Below are 18,216 nucleotides of genomic sequence, written 5' to 3'. Positions count from 1 at the left end.
ACCAGGCGACAGACACAGCTGCTGTCATTTCTGCATCTTCCACCTTGAACTTATCATCTGTACCCTGTGGGGATCCTTCGCCCCCATCACTGCTCCTGTTGAGGTCCTGAAGCTCTAACGCTGTCTGAACCTCCACATTAGAAGCTCTGCTTGCCACTGTGTTTTATGTTTAACCTGTCTGGCCCTTTTCTTTAAATACATCTTTGCAAGTGTTATTTCTAAATGTTAAGACACATCCACTTATGAAAGTCAGCTTTTCTTTTTACACAAATTAGAATAGCAAGGGCTCAAACAGGAGATGCCCAACTTTCACTGCACTGGTGGGTTAAGCTAATCCATTACGACAAACTTAGTTTGTAATTCTAACAGACTTAGCACAGGGTTTCCTTTTTCTTCTTGTTTTTTTTTTTTTTTTTTTTTGTTTTTGTTTTTTTTTTTTTTTTTTTTTTTTGTTTGTTTGTTTGTTAAACAGGTTCACTACATAGCCCAGGCTAGCCTTAAACCTTAAAATTCTCCTTCCTATAGATTCTAGGTGCTGGAGTTGTTGGTCTGTTACTACTATACATGGCCAGCAGGCTTTGATTTTATTTATTCTCAGTGATCACTTCTGCAAATGTAATGACAAGCTCTTCTCTTTTATTAAAATTTAGACACATTCCTGAATCCTCTCATGGATTAAGTTTGGCCATGGCCTTCTTTTCCTATCCTTGAGGAATCCCTGTTAGGCTAAGGTTATTTTGGGGGGGATTCCTCAAACTTTGTACCTGACCAGCAATAATTTGTATCCTTCAGCAATAATTATGTCAAATCAGCATTTACAGATGTGCTTGCTTCTTGCTTATAAATCTCTATAAGTCCTTGTTGGAGTTGGGATTGAGTGCATTCTCCCCCAAGATCCTGGTGAAGTAGTTTCTATGGCAACTGTCCTGCCTTCTCCTTTGATTAAAGTCAGACTCACCATCTTTAATAAGTGATGGTGAATTTTCCTTAGTAATACTAACCTACAACACATGGTCTAATGGTAAAGTTGTAAGTCAACATTTTATTAAAATACTTAAAATAAAACCTCAAATATTCTAAAAAGAAATTGTCCTTGGGATTAAAACCAAAGCAGAAATTCAGCTTTTTGGTGACAGGATACAAAATGGTTATAATGTTAACTTTCCTTCTTTTTCCTCCTCCTCTTCCTCTTCCTCCTCCTTTCAAAACAGGACCCCACCATGTACTCCAGGATGGGGTGTGTGTGTGTGTGTGTGTGTGTGTGTGTGTGTGAGAGAGAGAGAGAGAGAGAGAGAGAGAGAGAGAGGCAACTGCTTCTCTCCAGTCCCATCTGCCCTCCCTCCCTCCCTCCCTCCCTCCCTCCCTCCCTCCCTCCCTCCCTTCCTTCCTCCCTTCTTTCCTTCTTTCCTTCCTCCCTTCTTTTCTTTCTTCCACACAGCCATATGCATGCTGGGCAAGTGCACTACCACTGAGCTATCCCTGAATGTAAATTTCTTGGCCGAAGCTCCATACTTAATTGCTGAGCACTTACAGGTTTAAAAAGTGGTACAAGTTAGCATAGGAAGCAAACAGATCCTAGTTTTCCAAATTTATTAAAAACTGATCTGTTTCTACTACTCGGATAACATTTTCTAGCAACTGTTCAGATAAATGTTATCTTTAACGACGTGATAAAACACAAAGATGGTCTTGTTTTCTTTGTGATAATCTTTTAAAATTTCTGTAGTGGAAGTTTGACAACGGGAGGCAGACAGAGCCCCCCATCACTATGATAGACATCTTTATTTCTTGATTGCGTTCTTAAATTTTGCTTTCACAGAAAATTATCCTTTTACTAAAATGAAATTGTGGAAAAATTTTCTTGTCCTTCAAACTGAGATAATTGTGCTAATATCAGCGAGCCTGTCCTTTGGGTAATCTAAAGGAACATGAAGAAATAGGATTTGTTTTAATATGTTGTAATACATAAATGAGAAAGATAAAAGGCAAGAAAAGAGGGATTGTCTGCTGATAGTACTTGTGTCAAGCACCATGGCACTTAAAGTCTACATTAATTAGAGAAGATGATTGTAAGTCCTTTCATGTTCTAATTTAAAGGTGAACAACATTCATCAGCAGTTATTAAAATATATCCTTTGTATTGGGGTTGAGACAGTGACTTGGAAGACATACAAGGAAAAATAATGGGAGTAGAGAGCAGAATTTATGGAGTTTATATTTCTCTTATCTAGTTCTGCGGTATGTTGCTCCTAAACTAGTGCTGACATTTTACTGCCATTGGGATAGTGTCGGGAGAGGGAAGAATTTCCCTCCCGGAAGTGCTGTCCTCAGAAATGAACTGACATCACTGAATGAGAGGGGTCACTCCCTTCCCACTCTCTCTTGTCTTCTCTTCATTCTTCTGCCATGTTTTGCTTTTTACCACATATGACATAAGGAACAAAAGATGCCAGGCTCCTGATGCCTCATTTTCCAGTCTCAATCTGCGACTGAGAAATTTCTGCTTCTTATAAATTATGCATCTCAGTGTGTATACAACTCTATTTTGATTATATAACCTTACTAGGGAGTGGCAGAGAGGTGACTTCCCCAGTGATCCTGGCTACACCCCAAAGCCCATCAAAGTAAAACTTCCATTAATGAGATCATTCGATTTTGAGGTGTGAACAATTATAGAGAAGGCAAAACAGGGGAACTTGCAGTGGGCTGCCTGTGACCTTCCAAGAAAGAGTTAGTCAACACAGGATGAGTGGGGCTGCTCCATATGACCAAGATAAGCACGGATTCCCAACATTCATGGACCAAAGGAGTTATGCTTCATTGGGGTATAACTCTAGTGTTTTAATTTTCTCAACCCATAACATCACTTTTTCTATGGCCGACAATTTCTATTTTAGACCTCTATTTTGAGTCATGGAGGGCAATCAGCAGAGTCCATTCATCATCCATTATAAATCCAAGGGATGGAGGTAGGTACATTGAAGTATCAGGTAGGGAGTGTGACCCCAAGACATCATTGGTCCTGTATGCATTTGCTGTAAGGTTAGTGCCATCTGGCTCCTGGTCACTTTCCTTCTGCTGTGGAGTCAGGCATGGTGCCAACACTCCCACAGATGATGATGTGAAACCCTGTTGCCATTCTCACAGCTTGCTCTTCTTTTCATTTTCATCTTTGTGCATGGGGATCATAATGTGTAGCTTTTGGTCATGTGGTATATTTTTTGGCCTCTGTAAGAGCCTCAGGCTGTCATATCTTCTTATCAAGGCTTTGAGGCCCCTGTAGGTCTACCAGTAGCCCTCTGTGAAATTTTCAAGCCATTAAGGGTAACCTGGGGTGACCTCTTGATCTACTGTGGGGATGTGGGGAATTGTAGAGCTGTTTCAAACACTCGGTGCTTATAGAGACTCCCATATCAAGATGGCCCAAGGCATCAGCTAAGAAAATCACTTCCAATTTCCTTAGGTCAAGGTATTAACTTGTATAAGAAGATGAAAGGGGAGATGGGTTCCAAGCTATGTTGATCCAATGGGTTTCAGTACTGTAGTTACATAATGAAGCTCTCTGACTTCTCTGCCCTGATTCTGTACTGTCACCTCTATTGGTTCGGTTGCATGACACCTGCCAGTAGAGATCATAAATTTCCTTATCTAATGAGTTGCTCATGATTTTTATTTAATTATGAATTATTCACGGAAGTGTTTGGAAAAGGTCTTCTTTCATTGGCATAGCTGGACTGCATTACAATTCTGAATAACCTTCTATTAAAGGGAATGAGATCACCCCACCTTAGATCAAGACCAGACTGAATGGCAGAGCTAAGTTTAGAATAATTGTTTCCAAAGGTACTTGGCTGTATGGGAGAGAGGGGTATCAGAACAAGTGAAAGATGACTTAGGCAGATAATGAGCGAGAGGATAATGTTCTCTAGGCAACAATGTTCAGAATCTTCTTGAGAAAACAAGGCACTTAGTAGCTGGTAACCAGAGTGGGATTTAACACAGAGAATTAAGGCAGAACGCCACCGGAAAAGATGGGAGAATAAAAGGAAGGGCCAGGTGACATTAGTCCACTGACAGTACCATATCTGTCCAGTCTGAACTACTCCAAGCCTCTCTGCCTGGCACAGTGCAGTTCCTTCAGGGTCACACTGCTGTCACAGCAACTGACTAAGCAGGTGACTCTGCCTTTCTCTTTTCCCTTAGTAAGTTGATACAGAATTCATCCATTTAAAATATAATTAAATGCTTCTGGTATATTCACTGGTTGTCATTCATTAGTTCTAGAACATTTTCATTGCAACCAAGAGAAACCCCTTTGCTTAGATAACATCCAGAATTTCTGTCCCCTCATCCTTTAGTCCTCAGCCCCCACTAATTGACCTTTTATCTCTATACCTACTTCACAGAAATAGTCTTGAGTCTTTGAAGGGAGGTAGTGGCAGTTGACTCAAGGTTCTACATGTGCTAAGACAATATCTTTGAACTACATCTCATTCCTTTCTTGACTTTTAATTTTGAGACAGGGTCTCTCTAAATTATCTTTGCTAATTTGAAATTCACTTATAACCTGGAAAACCCTCAGATTTGTCATGCTTCTGTCTCAGCTTTTCAAATACCTTGGGGTACATGCTTGTGCCACCAGGGCTGGCTTGGATTAATTCAGATGTTTTCAACATTGCAGTTCTTTCATGTTGTAGTTTGTGTCAGTGCGCCAGTTACTTTTATGCCAAATAATATTCTTTTCATTGTTATACCACATTTTATTACCCTTTCATCAATCAACAAACGTTTTGTTTTTCTACTTTTCTGCTACTGTTAATGTTTCTATGACTATGCATAGGCTAGTCTGTCAGCTTAACATAACTAGAATCATCTGTGAAGAGACATCCTCAAAGAAGTTGCTACTGTCAGACTGGCCTAAGGGTATGTCTGCAGACATTTTGTTGATTGATGTGGGCAGGCCCAGTCCACTGTGGGCGGTACCACTCCTAGTCAGGTGGTGAGCCTGAGCTGTGGAAGAAAGGTAACTGAGCAAGCCAGAGGAATCAATCCAGTAAGCAGCTCTCATCCATGGCCTCTATTCAGTTCCTACCTTCAGGTGCCTGCTTTGAGTTTCTGCCTTGACTTTCTTTAGCGATAGACTGGTGTAGAACCATAAACTGAAATAAACCCTTTCCCTTCATTTTGGTCATGGTGTTTCTTATAGCAACAGAAAACAAACTAGAATAGCCTGTTAACACATTGTGTCTGTGTTGGTTGTAGATTTTATAATGGCTCTGCTGAGTCATGTAACTGAATTTAACCCTTTGAAGAACTGCTAAACTGACTTCCACAACAGCCTCACCAGTCCATGTTGACTGTCTGAGGGTACCAATCTCTTCCCATTTTCACTCTCTCTAATATTTGTTGATGGTTTATTAAAATTATTTGTGCTATTGTAGCTTTCTTAGAGGGCGTGAAGTGGTCTTCCAGTGTGACTTTGATTTGCATTTCCCTGATGGTTATGATGGTGAGTTGCTTTTCTTGTATTTATGAACTCTTTGTTTATCTTTTACAAAGTATTTCTGAGATGTTTTGAATATCTCTTAATGGTACAGCTTACTTTTTAAAAACATCATTTATTATAATAGTTCTCTATAGAGTCTAAATACATGTATTTTTTGGATATGTGATGTAAAAATGTGCCTTTCTCCAATGATGTGGGCTTTTATTCTTTTTCTCTAAACACAGATTCTGACTATTATACACAATCTGGCTTTGAACTTATGACTCTCCTGCCACAGCTAGCAAGTTCTGGGACTATAGGAGTGCCACATCCATCTATCTTTTATTTTTTGATGATGTCCTTTGATGGTGTCTGTTTTTAAATTTGTTAAGGAACATTTTTTTTCTCAATTTTTTTTTCTGCTTAAGGTTTGGAGTCCTGTCTATGAATCTGTTGACAAACCCAAGAACATGAAGAGTAACCCATGTTTTCTTCAAAGAACTTTACAGTCTTTGTAGGCATAATGAGGACTCAGATCCATGTGTATAGGGTGTGAAGTAGGGGTACAACCTTCTTTCTTTTGTTGGTAGATGCGCTGTTGTTATTCTTATGTTCCTCTTTAATCTTGAGAAAGTTCTAAACTGAAATGCATCAAATAAAGGGACTGGGAGTAGAGGCTCAATCATTCAGCCCCTGTGATATAATGGAGAGCTTCAAAGAGTAGAAACCAGCACACAGAATGGGTATACAGCTAACACAAACACCAGAGTGCCACGGGGATTGGCCTGCCGATGATGACACAGAAAGCAGTTCAGAGAGAAGTTTCCACTTATTCAAAGATCTGAAACCCTTCCAAGTTCATTCTCTCAGTTCTATCACTTATTTGAATGAGCAAGGAGGAGCCCAATTTACTTTATTTCTCTCACCTCCAGCCCTCCCATCCCAGTCTAGAGATCTCTAAATCTGACTTTGAGGGATTGTGTTATATCCTTTCAGATGTCCCTGATTGACACACCTCTGTTCTCTAGAGCTTCTAAAATACCATCTTTAAGTGAGAATGCTTGGACCGGAAAGGAGAGCCTTGGTAGAGATGAGGGAAAGTTTGCATCAATCAATGCTTTGAAGTTTTATCCTGCTGTACTCGGGTGAGGGTAAGAAATGAGATGAGCAGAGAGGGACATAAACTCTTCCAGTAGTCGCTGACAGTAACAGTAATTTCTATGCTAAGACACAATGACAACAGCAACAGCAACAAATTCCTATTGGTGAGCTGAGTGTGCAGCCCAGTGCTACAGTGTGTCCTTAACATGTGCAAAGCCATGGGTTGAAACCCCAGCCGCCTCCCAACTCCAACTCCTATTGCTTGAAGAACTAAGAAAGTAGTCGCCCCTGCTTCAGGATACCCTGCATTGCTTTTTGTTTTGTTTTTTATTATTAATTCTGGAGCAATTTGAAACAATATGATGAACTTTTTAGAATAATGAAAGAAAATTTCACAGGCACAGGCGATCACTGTAGCCAGGTCATTAGACAGTGGAAAGCCGCTCTTTGCCTGACATTGGGAAGGTGGTTTCTTGAATGCGATACAGTGTGTCAGAGTCAGGATGAAACTTTGGGAAGAGAAAATGGATAATTATAGATAAGGAGCTGAAATTAATAGGTGGGCAGGACATTCATGCCTTTGCTGGAAATTTCTAGTACGACCGAGCAGGTATTAGAGGTAATTTGGCAATGATTTTACAACTGTATTTTATAATGAACTGCATCAGACTAATATGGACTGAACTGTTTGAACATCTTAGACTTTAATTTATTCAGCTTAAAAGCTTAGTTGAAGCAGAAAAAAAAATGAGAGAAAGTAAGCTATGAGGTTGCCTTGCCTGAATCCTAGATGTAGCTTGAACATATTTCTAATCCTTTTTACTAAGGATACTTTTATGGAAATACACTTGGAGTTGTATAACCTGACCACCTTTATTAATACAGGGATTTAGATGGGCAGAAACATGCTTGCTTTATTTTACTGTGTCAATTTTTAGCCCAAGTAATCCTGTAAATGATTAGCTAATTATATTCAGTCTTCACATTAAGCTACTTAGCTTAAATCCAGCGAGATCCTAAAAAGTGAGCGCATCTTCAGTGCCAGGAAGAAGAGAGTCTGTTCTCTGCACTTGCAAAGGCCAACAGAATGAGACTGTGTGACCAGAGGTTACACATTAAGGTTCCCACACACTGCAGACAGAAATGAAAAATAAGAGCAGCCTGTGAGAAGAGCAACATGAATTCCCGGCACCATTTGGAACCTGCATGAGCCAAAGCCAAATAGTATCACTCCCCAGACTCCATCCCTTATGACACAAGGTGGGGAGAATCCTATTAGCATGGCACTCTCTCTTCTATTTTAAAATGTATGGTTACAGGGATTGGAAAGATGGCTCAGAGGTTAAGAGCACTGGTTGCTCTTCCAGAGGTCCTGAGTTCAATTCCCAGCAACAGCACGGTGACTTACAAACATCTGTAATAGGATCCAATGTCCTCTTCTGGTTAGTCGGAAGACAGCGACAGTGTATTCATATACATGAAATAAATAAATTAATTAATTTAAAAAATGTATGCCCCAACGATCTCACATTACATGTGGGTATAAACAGAACTTGTTAATGAGCATCGGAGGGAAAATAATGTAAAAATTCAAGGGTGTGGGTTTCAGTATGGCTCACAAGGGAAATTCAAAACAGTACTTAGCATGTGGATGGTATCTCCAACATATAGAACACACTTGTCTCACTTTGTCCTCATGACAAGCATCTCCAAGGGTAGACAGGGAAAGTAAATTTAGAGTTCTTTAGGATCCAGAGCATCTGATTCTCAATTCTATGCTCTCCTGTTTACTCTATTTTGAAAGTGCTTTTCAGGTACTAAGACCACTGGAACATAACTCAATTTAGCTTAGAAAATCCAGCTCTCATAGAACTGGATATAGTGGCTCACGCCTGTAATCTGTCACTTGGGAGTCTGAGGCAGGACTATTTATTGCCTGGAGTTTAGGAGCAGTTTGGGCTAGAGTGAGTTTCAGTTCAGCCTTGACTGCAGTGTGAGATTCTGTCACAAACTAGACAAGCAAAATCCCCCAAACAAAGTTAAACCACCACCCCCCACACAAGGCCACCAAGGAAAACCTGGTAAGCTTAGATATGATTGTAATGGTTAGCAACACCGGCTGTAGGCGTGGCTGGATCCAGGGGATGTTTAGAACTCTTTTTTTTTTTTTTTGGTTTTTCGAGACAGGGTTTCTCTGTGTAGTCCTGGCTGTCCTGGAACTCACTCTGTAGACCAGGCTGGCCTTGAACTCAGAAATCTGCCTGCCTCTGCCTCCCAAGTGCTGGGATTAAAGGCGTGCGCCACCACCGCCTGGTGTTTAGAACTCTTTCTGTGCCTACATATGACTTCCCTCTACTGTGTTACACTGTGGTCACTGTTGGGCTCAGGCTTGGGACCACAGGGATGCCAATTTTAATCTTCTCAGCCTCAGTTCTATTAGAAACAAGAATCCTCTGTCTACATTGAACTGAAAACTCCAATATTAAATCTCACTGTACTAGATGGATCCAGGGTAACTGAACCATAGGCTCTGAGGTAGTTCTTTTAAAAAAGTTAACCTGTAGACATATATGTTCTAGGAAAAGTAAATTCTAACCCCCTGAGACTTAGGTACATATGTCAAAAATACAGCCTGCAGAATCACCACCACCATTTATGAGATACGTCTTGGGTGCACCATGAATCCAGATATTTATAGTGATTGGTGCTGACCATGGGTATTCCTGAGCAGACAAAGATCTTTACTTCTCTGCAGCTGAATAGGTCTTAATCATGCAATGAGGTCAAATATACAGCTTAATTTGCATTTATATGGTAATGTCTTTTTCTAGCACATTTTCTTAAGAGCATATTTGGATTGTAAAAGAACTAACATTTATCAAGCATTTATTCACACGCAGAATAGCAGAAGACAGGTCCTTTATTTCTATTAACATTTTTATTAGTTTTTTTTTAAAGTTAGCATTCAAAGCAATGAGTTTCATTTGGGTATTTCCATACATACTTTATTCATATCTCCTTCCCCACTTCTCTCCCTGTCCCTGTCCTCTCTTGCTGCTCACTCCAAAAGCTCCAATCCTACTCCCTTGTCACGCATATTTCAGTTTCTTCTCCTCTTCATCCTCTTTGATCGTAATCCATTCTTCCTCCTTTCTCAGTTCCCATTTTAGTTTCGTGACCTTCTGCCCCATATAACACATGCACGCACGTGCGCGCGCACACACACTCACACACAGAAGTCCAGTTTTTACACATGAAATGAACCCATAATATTTTTGATTCTGAATGTGGTTTATTTCCCTTAACATAGTGATTTGCTGTTTCATACACTGAGGATGCAGTGACTTTATTTTTCTTTATGGCTGAATAAAATTCCATTGTGTATATATATGTGCCATTGTGATGAGTTCAACAATAACCATTGATGTGCAGGTGTCTCTGGGTAGAACCTACTAGAGTCATTTGAGCACATCCCCAGAAGTGGCAGCGCTGGGCAACGAGATACATCTCCCTTTATTTCTTTGGGAAGTCTCCTTCACGGCTGCGCTATGTTTATCGCTGCAGCCATGGTGTGTATGAGCGCTTCTTTCTCCACATTCTTGTCGGCATGTCATTTATTCTATGGTGTGATATAGACTTTCAGGTTAGTGTTAATTTGCCTTTCCCCAATGGTCAAGGATGTTGAACACATCTTCAAGTATTTATTGACCATTTGTGTTTCTTTGGAAAATTTCATTAGCCTGTTTATAGATTGGATAACTTGGTCTTTTGATATAGTCTTTGCAGTCATCTGCATAGTCTAGATACCAGCCCCTTGCCCGATGTACAAAGTTGGCAAGAGATTCCCCCCCCCCCCCCCCACTATGTAGACTCTTTCCTCTCTGATGATTGCTTCTTTTGCTGCAAGGAACATTTTAATTTCATGTAATCCCATTGCCCAGTTCTCAGGGGGTGTTTCTTGTGTCATTGGTGTCCTTATTAGAAAGTCCTTGCCTATGTCCATATCTTGAGGTATTTTCTCTCTAGCAGTTTTAACATTTCAGATCCTTATTATTAAAGAATTTAACCCATTTTATGTGGAGTAAGACATGGGGACTGAGTTTTATTTTTCTTTTTTTTTAAATTTCATTTACATTTTTATTTTATTTACATTTAAGATGCCATCCACTTTCCCCATTTCCCCTCCCTAGAACACCCCTGTCCCATGCCCCCCCTTTCCTTTTTGCTTTTATATAATTTTTTAAAAAATGTTAATCAAAGGATTTATAAGTTTGGTAATGCTCAATCAGAAGCGTAACCCAATACCCAACCTAGATATAAAAACTATCTTTGACTGGTGGAGACATGTGAACATGTGCCTCCGTGCCCCCTCTCTCTTTCTCTCTCTCATCACCTAGCTTCTCCTCTCCTTCATCTTCTCTCCTTACTCCATCTCTTCCTCTCAGTACTCCTTCCTACTTAGCTCCTCCTACATATCACTCTTCCTGTTAAAGTAAAACTTATCTTTCAAAATACAATTAGAGCATACTTATTCTTAATTGTACCAGTGAGGTACAAGATAGTCCTAATACCCAGTCCATCATTCTGTTGATTAACCAGAACCTCTGTCGTCTCTTCTAACTAAAACACTTATTTTTGATCCTGGCTTTTTTTTGGCTTTAGAATGAATGTCAGCTGAAAACCATCTACTCAGATCTTTTCTCTCAAAGTAAATAGCCAGGATTGGCTATGAGACTATAGGTCTTCAACCCTGTCAGAAATCCAGAATGACTGAGTTAACTGAAGTCATGGGAAGCACTAAACATAGCTTCTAAAACTTAGCCAATTTATAGAGACCGCTGAACACCTGAAAAGCCCCTATACTACCGAACGTTGGAGTATCAAATCTTCAGCCTTCTGGCCCAGAGTCATCTGACAGACCTTAGTGATGCAGGATTATTAAGGGCTGATTACTCTGTCTAGGCAGATGTAATCAGTCGACTATTCTGCATGTGTGTCCTTTTCTGGACAGTAATTTGTCTGTAGATGGAAAGAAGGCAATTCTTGCCTAGTGGCTGTCACCACACAACTGGAGTAACTCCAAGGATGCTCAATTTCTTCTTAGAATCTATGACAGGAAGCTGTCAGGAGCAGACAGGTCTCTAATCAGAATAGACATTAATATATAAATATTTGTAGCATCAATTCTATGGACTTCTGATGTTTTGAAAACCAACTATCCATGTAAAGTAACCTGGACTGTTGTCTGTTCACTCCTCTCAGCTATTTCTAAATAAAATATGGGAAACCTCCTAATAATAAACTCAAAGCTATGAATTTGCTATAGTCCCTTAACTCATAGGTTAACTGTCCCAAATCAGTTAAAAAAGTTAAAGAAGGACTGGGTCTAGGCCTTGTATTCCTAAATGTGTTATACAGGCACAATGCCCATGAGAGTATCAATGTTCTTCTCACTTTTATATTAATAAGAAGCTCGTACCAATGAAAACCTTAAATTTGAAATCAAAGTAAATTTTGTACCATTTAAGAATAAGAAATTATAACTTCATTTTGATAATAATTATACATATTTCTACCAATAGGTTATGGCTATGCAATAAGTCCTAGCTAATCCTCCCTGTTCCAACAAAACCACTACTTGTCCCTAGAAAGACAGACCATTATTAACCACATTAGTCCCCAAGCCCAGGGAATGGGGCGCTGACTCTTCTTTAACTTCTTCAAGCTGATTACGGGCGTTGAGATATTTGAAGAGGGGTGGGGGAAAGAGTAAGTTGATAAGTCTCTGATGCTGTGTCTTCACTGAATCCAGATGGAATTCCAGGACATCGGAGGTTTGGGCAGGTCTGCTCAGTATGCTTGATGAGTAGATACACCAAGGCTGTGTATTCTGCAATATACAATTCTCAGAACAAGTTTTAGTATCAAGAAAAAAAAATTATCCCCCCTAGGGGGCTGACATTTTCTTAAAGATGTTGGTTCTAACAACTTTTCTTTTTTTCCCTTTTAAAAATTGGTTGTAATATTTACATTTCAGATTTTATCCCCTTACCCCACTTCCTCCCACCACCCAGAAAACTCCTATCCCATCCCCCTCCTCATGCTTCTATGAGGCAGTGACCACACCTACCCCCCCACTATCCCCTCCCCACCCTCACATTCCCCCCCACTCTGTGTTTATTTTTTTATGGGACCAAGAAATTCCTTTCCCACCTATGCCCGACAAGGCCATCCTCCCCTACATATACCACTGGAGTCTTGGGTCCCTCCCTATGTGTTCCTAGGCTGGTGGTTTAGACCCTGGGGGGCTCTGGTTGTTTGGTATTGTTGCTCTCCTCCTGGGGTCACAAACCCTTTCTGCTCCTTCAGTCCTCTCTCTAAGTTCTCCATTGGGAAACCCCTGATCATATCAGTGGTTAACTGTGAGCATCGTCCTCTGAGTGTGTTAGTCTTTGGCAGACCTCTAAGGAGACAGCTATATCATGTTCCTCACATTATGCACTTCCAGCTATCTACAACAGTGTTTAGCTTAGGTGGCTGTACATGGGATGAATACCCAGGTGGTATGGTCTCCTGATGGCCCCTCCTTCAGTTTCTGTCCCATGTTTTGTTTCCATATTTACTCCCTTGAGCATTTTTGTTACTTGTTCTAAGTAGAACTGAGGCATCCCCTCTTGGTCTTCCTTCTTCATGAGCTTCATGTGGTCTGTGGGTTGAGTCTTCGCTAATCCAAGCTTTTGGGCTAACATCTGCTTAACAGTGAGTAAATACCCTGTGTCTTCTTTTGTGATTGGGTTAACTTGCTCAAGATGATAATTTCTAGATCCATCCATTTACCAAAAAATTTCTCGAATTCATTATTTTTAATAGCTGAGTAATACTCCATTGTGTAGATGTACCACATTTTTTGTATCCATTCCTCTGTTGAGGGACATCTTGGTTCTTTCCAGCTTCTGGCTATTATAAATAAGGCTGCTATGAACATAGTGGAGCATATGTCATTATTATATGTTGGAGCATCTTCTGGGTATATGCCCAGGAGTGCTATAGCTGGATCTTCAGGTAATGCTATGTCCAGTTTTCTGAGGAACCACAAGACTGATTTCCAGAGTGGTTGTACCAGCTTGCAATCCCACCAACAATGGAGGAGTGTTCCTCTTTCTCCGCATCCTTGTCAGCATCTACTATCACCTGAGTTTTTGATCTTAGCCATTCTGACTGGTGTGAGGTGGTATCTCAGGGTTGTTTTGATTTGCATTTCCCTGATGACTAAGGATGTGGAGCATTTCTTAAGGTGCTTCTCAGCCATTCGAGTTTCCTCTGTTGAGAATTCTTTGTTTAGCTCTGCACCACATTTTTAAATAGGGTTATATGATTGTCTGGAGTATAATTTCTTGAGTTCTTTGTATATATTGGATATTAGCCCTCTATTGGATGTAGGATTGGTTAGGATCTTTTCCCAATCTGTTGGTTGCTGATTTGTCTTATTGACAATGTCCTTTGCCTTACAGAAGCTTTGCAATTTGATGAGGTCCCATTTGTCAATTCTTGATCTTATAGAATAAGCCATTGGTGTTCTGTTCAGGAACTTTTCCCCTGTGCCTAGGTATTCGAGGGTCTTTCCCACCTTCTCTTCTATTAGTTTCAGTGTATCTGGTTTTAAGTAAAGGTCTTTTATCCACTTGTATTTGAGCTTTGTACAAGGAGATATGAATGGATTGATTTGCATCCTTCTACATGTTGACCTCCAGTTGAACCAACACCATTTGCTGAAAATGCTGTCCATTTTCACTGGATGGTTTTAGCTCCTTTGTCAAAGATCAAGTGACCATAGGTATGTGGGCTCATTTCTGGATCTTCAATTCTATTCCATTGATCTTCATGCCTGTCTCTTTACCAATACCATGCAGTTTTTATTACTATTGCCCTGTAGTATAGTTTGAGGTCAGGGACGGTGATTCCCCCAGAAGTTATTTTGTTGTTGAGAATAGTTCTCGCTATCCTGGGTTTTTTGTTGTTCCAAATAAATTGCAAATTGCTCTTTCTATCTCTATGAAGAATTGATTTGGAATTTTGATGGGGATTGCATTGAATCTATAGATTGCTTTTGGCAAGATGGCCATTTTTACTATATTAATCCTGCCAATCCAGGAGCATGGGAGATCTTCCCATCTTCTGAGATCTTCTTCGATTTCTTTCTTCAGAGACTTGAAGTTCTTGTCATGCAGATCTTTCACTTGCTTAGTTAGATTCACTCCAAGATATTTTATATTATTTGTAACTATTGTGAAGGGTGTCATTTCCATAATTTCTTTCTCAGCCTGTTTATCTTTTGAGTATAGGAAGGCTACTGATTTGTTTGAGTTGATTTTATATCCAGCCACTTTACTGAAGTTGTTTATCAGGTTTAGGAGTTCTCTGGTGGAAGTTTTAGGGTCACTTAAGTATACTATCATATCATCCGCAAATAGTGAAATTTTGACTTCTTCCCTTCCTATTTGTATCTCTTTGACTTCCTTTTGTTGTCTAATCGCTCTAGCTAGGACTTCCAGTAGTATATTGAATAGGTAGGGTGAGAGTGGGCAGCCTTGTCTAGTCCCTGATCTTAGTGGGATTGCTTCAAGTTTCTCTCCATTTAGTTTGATATTGGCTACTGGCTTGCTGTATATTGCTTTTACTATGTTTAGGTATGGACCTTGAATTCCTAATCTTTCCAAGACTTTTAACATGAAGGGATGTTGTATTTTGTCAAATGCTTTCTCAGCATCTAGTGAGATGATCATGTGTTTTTTTCTTTGAGTTTATTTATGTAGTGGATTACATTGATGGATTTCCGAATATTGAACCATCCCTGCATTCCTGGGATAAAGCCTACTTGATCATGATGGATAATTGCTTTGATGTGTTGTTGGATTCGGTTTGCGAGAATTTTATTGAGTATTTTTGCATCGATATTCATAAGAGAGGTTGGTTTGTAGTTCTCCTTCTTTGTTGGGTCTTTGCGAGGCTTAGGTATGAGTGTAATTGTAGCTTCATAGAATGAATTGGGCCTTGTTCCTTCTGTTTCTATTCTGTGGAATAGTTTGAAGAGAATTGGTATTAGGTCTTCCTGGAAGGTCTGATAGAATTCTGCACTAAAACCATCTAGCCCTGGACTTTTTTTGGTGGGGAGGTTTTTAATGACTGCTTCTATTTCTTTAGGGGTTATGCGACTGCTCAGATGGTTTATCTGCTCCTCGTTTAACTTTGGTACTTGGTATTTATCTAGAAAAATGTCCATTTCATCCAGATTTTCCAATTTTGTTGAGTATAGGCCTTTGTAGTAGGATCTGACGATTTTTTTTAATTTCCTCTGTTTCTGTTGTTATGTCACCCTTTTCCACTCTGAATTTATTAATTTGAGTACTATCTCTGCACCCTTTGGTTAGTCTGGCTAAGGGTTTGTCTATCTTGTTGATTTTCTCAAAGAACCAGCTCCTGGTTTTGTTGATATTTTGTATAGTTCTTTTTGTTTCAACTTGGTTGATTTCAGCCCTGAGTTTGATTATTTCCTGCCGTCTACTCCTCTTGGGTATATTAGCTTCTTTTTGATCTAACTCTTTCAGGTGTGCTGTCAATTTATTAGTGTACGTTCTTTCCATTTTCTTTTTGAGGGCACTTAGAGCTATGATTTTTCCTCTTACTACTGCTTTCATGGAGTCCCACAAATTTTGATATGATGTGTCCTCATTTTCATTTAAATCCAAAAAGTCTTTAATTTCTTTCGTTATTTCTTCCTTGACCAAGTTATCATTGAGTAGAGCATTGTTCAGTTTCCACGTGTATGTGGGCTTTCCGTTGTTTTTGTCCAAGTCAAAGACAAGTCTTATTCCATGGTGGTCTGATAGGGTACAAGGGATTATTTCAATCTTTTTGTATCTGTTGAGGCCTGTTTTGTGACCAATTATATGGTCTATTTTGGAGAAGGTACCATGAGGTGCTGAGAAAAAGTTATATTCTTTTGTTTTAGGATGGAATGTTCTATAGATGTCAGTTAAGTCCAATTGGTTCATAACTTCTGTTAGTTTCATTGTGTCTCGGTTTAGTTTCTGTTTCCACAATCTGTCCATAGCTGAGAGTGGGGTGTTGAAATCTCCCACTATTATTGTGTGAGGTGCAATGTATGCTTTAAGCTTTAGTAAAGTTTATTTTATGTATGTGGGTGCCCTTGCATTTGGAGCACAGATGTTCAGAATTGCAAGTTCCTCTTGGTACATTTTTCCTTTGATGAATATGAAGTGTCCTTCTTTATCTTTTTTGATTACTTTTGGTTGAAAAACTATTTTATTTGATACTAGAATTGCTTCTCCAGTTTGTTTCTTGGGGCCATTTGTTTGGAAGATTGTTTTCCAACCTTTTACTCTGAGGTAGTGTCTGTCTTTTTCACAAAGGTGCGTTTCCTGTATGCAGTAAAATGTTGGGTTCTGTTTATGTGTCCAAGCTGATAGTCTATGTCTTTTTATTGTAGAATTGAGTCCATTGATATTAAGAGATATTAAGGGAAAATGAATGTTGTTTCCTGTTATTTTTGTTATTGGCAGTGGAGTCATGTTTGTATAGCTACCTTCTTTTAGGGTTGTTGGAAGATTACTTTCTTGCTTTTTCTAGGTTGGAGTTTCCCTCCTTGTGTTGGAGTTTTCCACCAGTTATCCTTTGAAGTGCTGGATTTGTGGTAAGATATTGTGTAAATTTGGATTTGTCATGGAATATTTTGGTTTCTCTATCAATATTGATTGAGAGTTTTGCTGGGTACAGTAGTCTGGGCTAGCAATTGTGTTCTCTTAGGGCCTGTATGATATCAGTCCAGGATCTTCTGACTTTTATAGTCTCTGGTGAGAAATCTGGTGTAATTCTTATAGGTCTGCCTTTATATGTTACGTTGCCTTTTTCTCTTACTGCTTTTAGTATCTTCTCTTTGTTCTGTATATTTGATGTTTTGATTATTATGTGACGGGAGGTGTTTCTTTTTTGGTCTAGTCTATTTGGGGTTCTGTAGGCTTCTTGTATATTTAAGGACGTCTCTTTCTTTAGGTTAGGGAAGTTTTCCTCTATAATTTTGTTGAAGATATTTACTGGCCCTTTAAGTTGGGAGTCTTCACCTTCATCTATACCTATTATCCTTAGGTTTGGTCTTCTCATTGTGTCCTGGATTCCCTGGACGTTTTGTGTTAGGACTTTTTTACATTTCATATTTTCTTTGACCTTTGTGTCTGTGTTTTCCATGGTATCTTCTGCGCATGAAATTCTCTCTTCTATCTCTTGTATTCTGTTGGTGATGCTTGCGTCTATGACTCCTGATCTTTTTCCTAGGTTTTCTATCTCCAGTGTAGTCTCCCTTTGTGATTTCTTTATTGTTTCTATTTCAATTTTTAGATCCTGGATGGTTCTCTGTAATTCCTTCACCTGTTTGGTTGTGTTTTCTTGCATTTCTTTAAGGGCTTCTATTTGTTTACCTGCGTTCTCCTCAAATTCTTTGAGAGTGTTTATGTCCTTTTTAAAGTCCTCCATCATCATCATGAGTAATGATTTTAATTCTGAGTCCTGCTTTTCTGGTGTGATGTGGTGTTCAGGACTTGTTATGGTGGGGCAAC

Source organism: Arvicanthis niloticus, chromosome 14, assembly GCF_011762505.2.
Source record: "Arvicanthis niloticus isolate mArvNil1 chromosome 14, mArvNil1.pat.X, whole genome shotgun sequence".
NCBI classification, from domain to species: Eukaryota; Metazoa; Chordata; class Mammalia; order Rodentia; family Muridae; genus Arvicanthis; species Arvicanthis niloticus.
The sequence above is the reverse complement of the archived record's forward strand: the minus strand, read 5'-3'. Positions refer to the sequence as shown.